The following is a 7,098-nucleotide window of genomic DNA, read 5'->3' as shown; positions in this document are numbered from 1 at the left end:
CTCTCTTTTACAAAAGACCCTTTTAAAGGACTCCCCTGATTAGGCCAGACCCACCCAAGATAATCTCCCTTTTAATGAACTCAAGGTCATACCATTGAGGAAACTTCATGGTATCTGCAAAACCCCTTGACATTGGCCAAATCACATAACCTAACCGTGGCTGTGTCATCGGTCACATTCAAGTCCCCCCCCCCCATGGTGAAAGAGAGAGGGTTATACAACTCACTGAGCCTTCTGCCCTTCACAGCTGTGGTCCTGGGCCTGCAGCCAGATGGGAGTGTTGTGTCTGGAAGCATGAGTCCACTGCACAGCTCAGGGTGGTCAGCTTGAACCCTGACCCCACATGGACCTCCTCGTGGGGCCACCTGGGGTCAGGGGCTGGGTCGCAGGGCACGGGGTGGTGAGCAAAGGGACAGCTCGCTTATGTGGACCTCAGGACCTCCAGATCTCTTAGCACCCCAAGGTCATCAATGTCTTCTTGGACCTCATCGTCTCCTTGTCCTCAGTGCCTGTCCCTGGTATCATCTGCTGTCTGTTTTCTCTTTTTTTCTTTCACGTGTCTGATGAGCAACTTCAGGGGAGCATCTGTCCCTCTTTCATCCATTCATTGAAAGTGTGTATAGGGATCTGTCCAAGCCACTCTGGCGAATGTCCTGGTTAGACATACAGCTTACACGCGGGTTTGCACACTCACATGATTTGACCAGTGATAGGAGAGAATGTGCTGGGATGGAGGGTGTCTGCAGCAGGCCTGACGCACAGGGCTGGTCCAAATGCGGCAGCGAGGACATATAGCCTGGGTTGACCATAGCCAGACAGAAACTTATTGGCATTCCTTCCAGATATTCAAACAAACTGAAAACCCAGGGGGAAATGTTCCATGTATTGGTTTCTAAAAATGTGAGTGGCTATTGGTAATTTCAAAAAACAAAAATAAACAAAAAAACTCTTAAAACACAGTATGAGTCAACCAGGGACAGATTCAGGATGTGGGACCTGAGCCTTATGTATCTGGATGGGGGGGGGGGGGGCTTTAAAAAAATAAGTGCAAAATCAGAAATGGGATGGTTCGTGAAAGTGTGACTTTTGACCAAAATTGAGAAATGGAATCACAACTACCTGGAGCATGGACGATTCGGATCCTCAGTCAACTGACCAGAAATGGTAATGCAGAAATGCTTCCTACTTGCATCCTGGCTTCCCTTCCCACCTGGAACTCTCTAGAATTCCCAGCTACTCCCAGCACCCCCAGGGCCGGCGTCAGTGGGAGGAAGGACCCTGATGCTTAAGTTTCATTAACTTCATGGTAAATCCATCTCTGGGGCCAATAAAACATGTCTTCAAGCCGAATGAGGCTCGTATGCCTCTGCCAAGAAAATCCGGTCTCTAAGAGGCTCCGTGACCCCAGGAATGAGAGTAAAATGCGTGCTACCAAGTTACCACTTTAAGAAATTACCTATTTAAGGAATACGGCTTCAGCCTATCAATTTTGTTTCAATTTCAATTCAATTCAAATTCAATTCAATTTCAATTCAATTTCAATATTTATTAAGCGTGGACTGTGTTCTAGCCCTGCAGGGGTTATAAAGATAACACAGACGTGATCCTGGACCTCCAAGGGCTAAGGATACAGTAGCAGGGCAGCCCCAAGCTCCCAGCGCACCAGAAATCCAATGTCATTATTATGCTAGTAACGGAATGAAATCTCAGATGGAACTCACGGGGGCCGCCCTGTTAATATAACCTGTTTTCTTTCACGAAAGTGAAGGGAGAAGTACTTTTGCCTAAGTTAAACAAAGTAAGTTAAACAAATATAAAGAAAGCCGTTTCAGTTGAAAGTATCTGTCACAGCTCCTGGTCCCCCTGTCTGCCAGCAATGCTTCTCACCCTGTCGCCCTCTCTTTGCACTTCTCCATCCTAGCTCGTGCCCAAGGAAAGGGAATGCAGTTTGATCATTCTGGTTTAAAGCCACTGGGTTGGGCCACATTCACTAGAGGGCAGGGTCACTGCGTTAAAAAGTCATGCGTCCATGTATTGCCTCTTCTTGGGCTTCTTCCTGGTTGCTATTACTGTTGAGAGGGCGGGGAGAAGCATAGATCAGAAGCGAAGAATGTGCATTCCGACATGTGTTCGTATTCCTTCAGCTAGTTTGCACTGAATTTATGCAATGACTGTGTCCTTGGGGTCCAGGGTATATCCAAGAGGCTCGTCGCATGGCTGTGACTTGCCCTAAAGAATATGCGTGTTGCACAGAGTGGGGCTCATGGTTGTCCTTCACTACTGCATAGATGGAATTTGCTTCATGCCATTTCTTTGGGTCCCTTCCATTTCCCCCCCATACTTTGAGGGCACAAGATGATGAATAATCTTTGTCCAATAGGCACTTGTCAGTCTTTGTGCTTCTAGATTCTCTTGAGGGTTAGGCATTGTTGATCCTTTCCTTTCTCTCAAAACTCCTTCCAAATCGATATGTTTGCCTGAAATTATTTCCTTACGCTCTAGACCCATATAACCAAATGCTTTCTTGGCTGGACTTGCCCAAAAGAGCCCATATGTCCATCAACGGATGAATGGATAAAGAAGGTGTGATATGTACACACACACACACACACACCCTGGAATATTACTCAGCCATCAAAAAATGAAATCTTACCATTTGCAACGACGTGGATAGAACTGGAGGGTGTTATGCTAAGCAAAGTAATTAGAGAAAGACAATTATCATATGATCTCACTCATATGTGGAATTTAAGAAACGAAACAGATGAACATAGGGGAAGGGAGGGAAAAATAAAATAAGACCAAATCAGAGAGGGAGACAAACCATTAGAGACTTGACTCTAGGAAACAAACTGAGGGTTGCTGGAGGGGAGGTGGGTGGAGGGATGGGGTAACTGGGTGACGGGCATTAAAGAGGGCACGTGATGTAATGAGCACTGGGTGTTATGTAAGACTGATGAATCCCTGACCTCTACCTCTGAAACTATTATTACACTATATGTTAATTGATTAAAAAAAAGAACCCAACAGGTACAAAACCTAAACTTACCGCTTCCTCTCACCAAGTTTCCCTACAAACCTACTCCCTTTTCCTGCACCTACTGTTGAACGAATGGGCAAAGTATTCACCTCGTCTCTGGCCTGGGAGATAACCCGCAATCCACCCCTGCATTCTGTCCATCATCAACCTGTCACCATGCCACATCCATTCTCCTGAGTTCCTCCTAAATCTACCCCTTTAATTTGTTCCCAATGCCTCTTCCGTACTTCCAGCCCTCCTTGCTTTTCTCCTGGTTTGTTTCAAGTGTCTCTTGAGTGGTCTCCGGGCTCCTAGTCTTCCCCACCTCCAACCCGTCTTCTGTGTTGTCATCAAAGTGATGTTTCTAAATCATAGGCAGGATCACTTTGCTTCCTGCCTAAATCCTTCCTTGGCTCCCTACTGCCACACTCCTAAGAATGACATAGAGAGCTCCATGTTATTCAGCCCCATCAACTTGTACCTTATTTCCTGCCTTTCCCATTTTATTCTGTACATACTAGCAATGACAAATAGTTTTAAGAACACGGAGGCTTTTCTCTATTTTTCTTTTCCTAAGCACTTTCTTTTTACCTAGAATGCCTTTTTTTCCTCGGTCTCGAGACATCCTACTTATAACTTCACAACTCAAGGCAGATGACCTTATTCAGAAAACCTTCCTTGACAGCTCAAGCAGAGAGCATCACGCCCTCCTTGCTTTGCTACTTTCCTATCTTTATGTACTTCTGTTATTGCATTTGTCAGGGAGGATTATCAATTACTTTTTAACACAAAAATTCTTCCACGAGTTTATGGGCTCCTAGGGGACAGAGACATTGTTTTCATTCATGCCCATAACCTACTATCTATTTTCCCTTTTAATTTTATGTTGCTAGTTCCCTGCATGACTCATCTTGTAATAAACTGCCCTTCGACATAATTTCTGATTGAATTATTATATATAGACTAGTGTTCCTTTTTCTTTTTTAATCTTCTCCTCTACAAAGAGTTTATAAACTTCTTGAAGCCTTTGGCTATGCCTTATTATTCTTTCTATTTACCAAGATGTCTTACACGGTGGCTTTCAGAGCAGTTGGAACAGGGGTGGGTGGGATATTGCCTGGGGTGTCGGGACTGTTTTGTTCTGATTCACTCCATTCACACTTTCCAAAGATGACGAAACCACTTCTGGTTCATTTGGTCTGATCTGGGAGCTTGCTTTTTCTTCCAAACCTTTTTTCCCCCCTTGGCAACTGGTCACATTCTGTTTTCCTAACTCCTCACTTTGCTCCCCTCCCCTGCCGTCTCCCCCGCTCCCCCAGAAAACAGAATGGAAGCCCATAAATCCCCGACCTGCTTCAGATGACCTGACAAGTCCTGTGTGCCTCGCCTCCTTAACCTGGGCTGCCTATTATGGCTAAGGAATGGTGAAGCACTACCCAGTGTGGGGGGAGTATGGGGGGGGGGCAGCAGTACTATTCAGTGAGCTGCAATCATTCCAGAGCCTTCCAAACCTCTTCTTTACCTCATCCCACGTCTCCAGGGCTGTGGATAAGGCAGGAGAGTTCTGGGGGAAAGGGTATTTCCATCCCTCTGAAAACACCATGGCCCACTCAGGGAGTTAGAATGGGTTAATTAAAACTGACATCTGACTATTAAAATTAGGACATTCCAAGTCAGAATGCCTGAAAAGGGAAAATTCCAAGTGCTATTAAAACCAGCTATGATAACAGTAAAGAAAATTCAGGGTGGGAGCCTTGTTAACCAACAATACCCTTGCTCACTCATCTCAGGATCCCAGTGTCCAGTAAAAAGAAATTAAAAAAAAATCATTCATGAGGCACCTGGGTGGCTCAGTGGGTTAAGCGCCTGCCTTTAGCTCAGGTCATGATCCTGGGGTCCTGGGATCGAGTCCCGTATCGGGCTCCCTGCTCAGCAGAGAGTCTGCTCTCGCTCTCTCTCCCCCTCCCCCTGCTTGTGCTTTTTCTCTCTCAAATAAATAAATAAATAAAATCTTTAAAAAAAATCATTCATTTCAGCCAAGGGCCAAGCACTGAATGCTTCTGCAGCAAAATTCCTTTTTATGGCTATAAGTTGAATGGATATGTCAGTTTCATATACATTGACCTAAATCCACATGGTGTTAAGACAGGGGTTGCAATCCTAAACATGACTCTTTTTGCAAGTTTTTTTTTTTTTTAAATCAAGACAATATTTTTTAGCGCAGTTCTGGATTCACAGCAAGACCACAAGGAAGGCCCAGAGATTTCCCATATACCTCCCTCCCCCACACGTGCGAGCCTCCCCCATGCAGAGCGGTCTGTTTGTTACAATTGAAGGACCTACACTGATACATCGGAATCACCCACACTCCAGAGTTTACATTATAGTTGGCTTCTGGTGTTGTATGTTCCATGGCTTTGGAGGGAAGTATAATGACATGGATGCACCATTAAGGTAGCCTATAAATTATTTTCTCGCTGCCCTAAAAATCCTCTGTGCTCCCCTTGCTCGGCACCCTCCCATAAGATTTTCCTGTTTCACAGTCGCACTATTTTCATGCTTCAGTTCATACGTACCTTTGCCTTCTTGAAGCCCTTTTGTGTGTATTTCCCTTTGTGATCCTGTGAGGTATTGAATTCACCTTCTTTTTCACAGCTGGAGTAGTGAAGTGGGCTTAGAAGAGAACACTGAGTCACTGAACTTGTTCCTCCAGATAGAAGATCAGGTCTGTGTGACTGCTCTTTTTAGGAGATTTTCAGCCTCTTCCTTGCCAGTTGACTCAAAAGCCTGCTCCTGTTTCCCTCCCTGGGTATATACATGCCCTGCCTTTGACAGGTGGGTTGTTGGTTTTTTTGTCTTTTTAATTCCTCTGGGTGGTCAGTATTCATGTCAGGGATAATTTAAACATCTCTATGTTGCTTTCTGGCTCATGTAGTATCTTCTTACAGTACGTTGCCAATTCCTGATTTTCTGGAAAATTCTTTATTACGCACTGACCTTGGTGCTGACACATTCCATTAAAACAAAAAAACAACAAAAAACCTCACACATGCTCCCATACACACACACACACACACACACACACACACACACACACACACACACCCCAGGATTTTGTTACATTATGGTAGAAAGCTAAAGAATGGTAACTGTGTGTCTAAGGCTTTCCAGACATGAGGCTGGGGTATCTTCCAGCGTGCTTGATGGAAAATTTGTTAAAAGTGACCAAAGGAGGAGCCTAGAAGATTCAATAGAATTTCCGTGTCTGCTGATGGGTTGAGTTCAGAAAGCAGTTTTTGAAACATGGGGCTGTTGGCAGTGTAATTCTCCCTTTGCATACAGGGGCATGTGTGGCTACTTACGGCAAAGGATGTGGGTTCTGGAGTCAGATGCCTACGTGTAATTCCAGGGCTCTACCGTTCATTACCTGTGTGACCTCAGCCAAGTTACTTAACCTCTCTGTTCTATGTGTCTCTGTTTCCTTGTCTGCAAGACGAGGATATCTAGGTCATCAAGTTATGGAGAGGATTCAACAGATAAATATGTATAAAGCTCTCAGGACCAAGCCTGGCACCTGGGAAGCCCCCCCCAGAAAGGAGAGCCATGATGATGACCATAACGGTGGGGGTGATAAATGCATCAACCAACCCACTCACAGGCGAAGCTAGAGTGCAGAGAGGCTCTTCATATACTTTGAAGTGCTTTACCAGTGCTACATATTAGCATCTGCGAATGGTGATCCTTTGGGAAATAATTGTTTTCTGTGGTAGAAAGATCCAGGGCAATGCCAAAGCCTGGCAAGGTCAGCATTCTGCAAACAGCCGCCAGTAACAGGAAACCAGGCTGTCCCTGCAAGAAATCAGTGCCTCCTCCTGGCTGGACGTGGTACTGCAGGTGGGGGAGTGACCCCTGTCTTACAGGTTGCATTGGCTGTCCTCTGAGGTTTTTCTAGAGATTCCACTGGAAATATAAATGTGGAATGATCCTTGCTTAACAGTGATACTCAGTTTTGTTTTGTTTTTGCCCTACTTTTTTTTTTTTTAAAGATTCGTTTATTTATTAGAAAGAGAGAGAATGTG

The sequence above is a fragment of the Phoca vitulina genome, unplaced genomic scaffold, assembly GCF_004348235.1.
Source record: "Phoca vitulina isolate PV1807 unplaced genomic scaffold, GSC_HSeal_1.0 scaffold47, whole genome shotgun sequence".
NCBI lineage: Eukaryota > Metazoa > Chordata > Mammalia > Carnivora > Phocidae > Phoca > Phoca vitulina.
Note: the sequence above shows the minus strand (reverse complement) of the source record.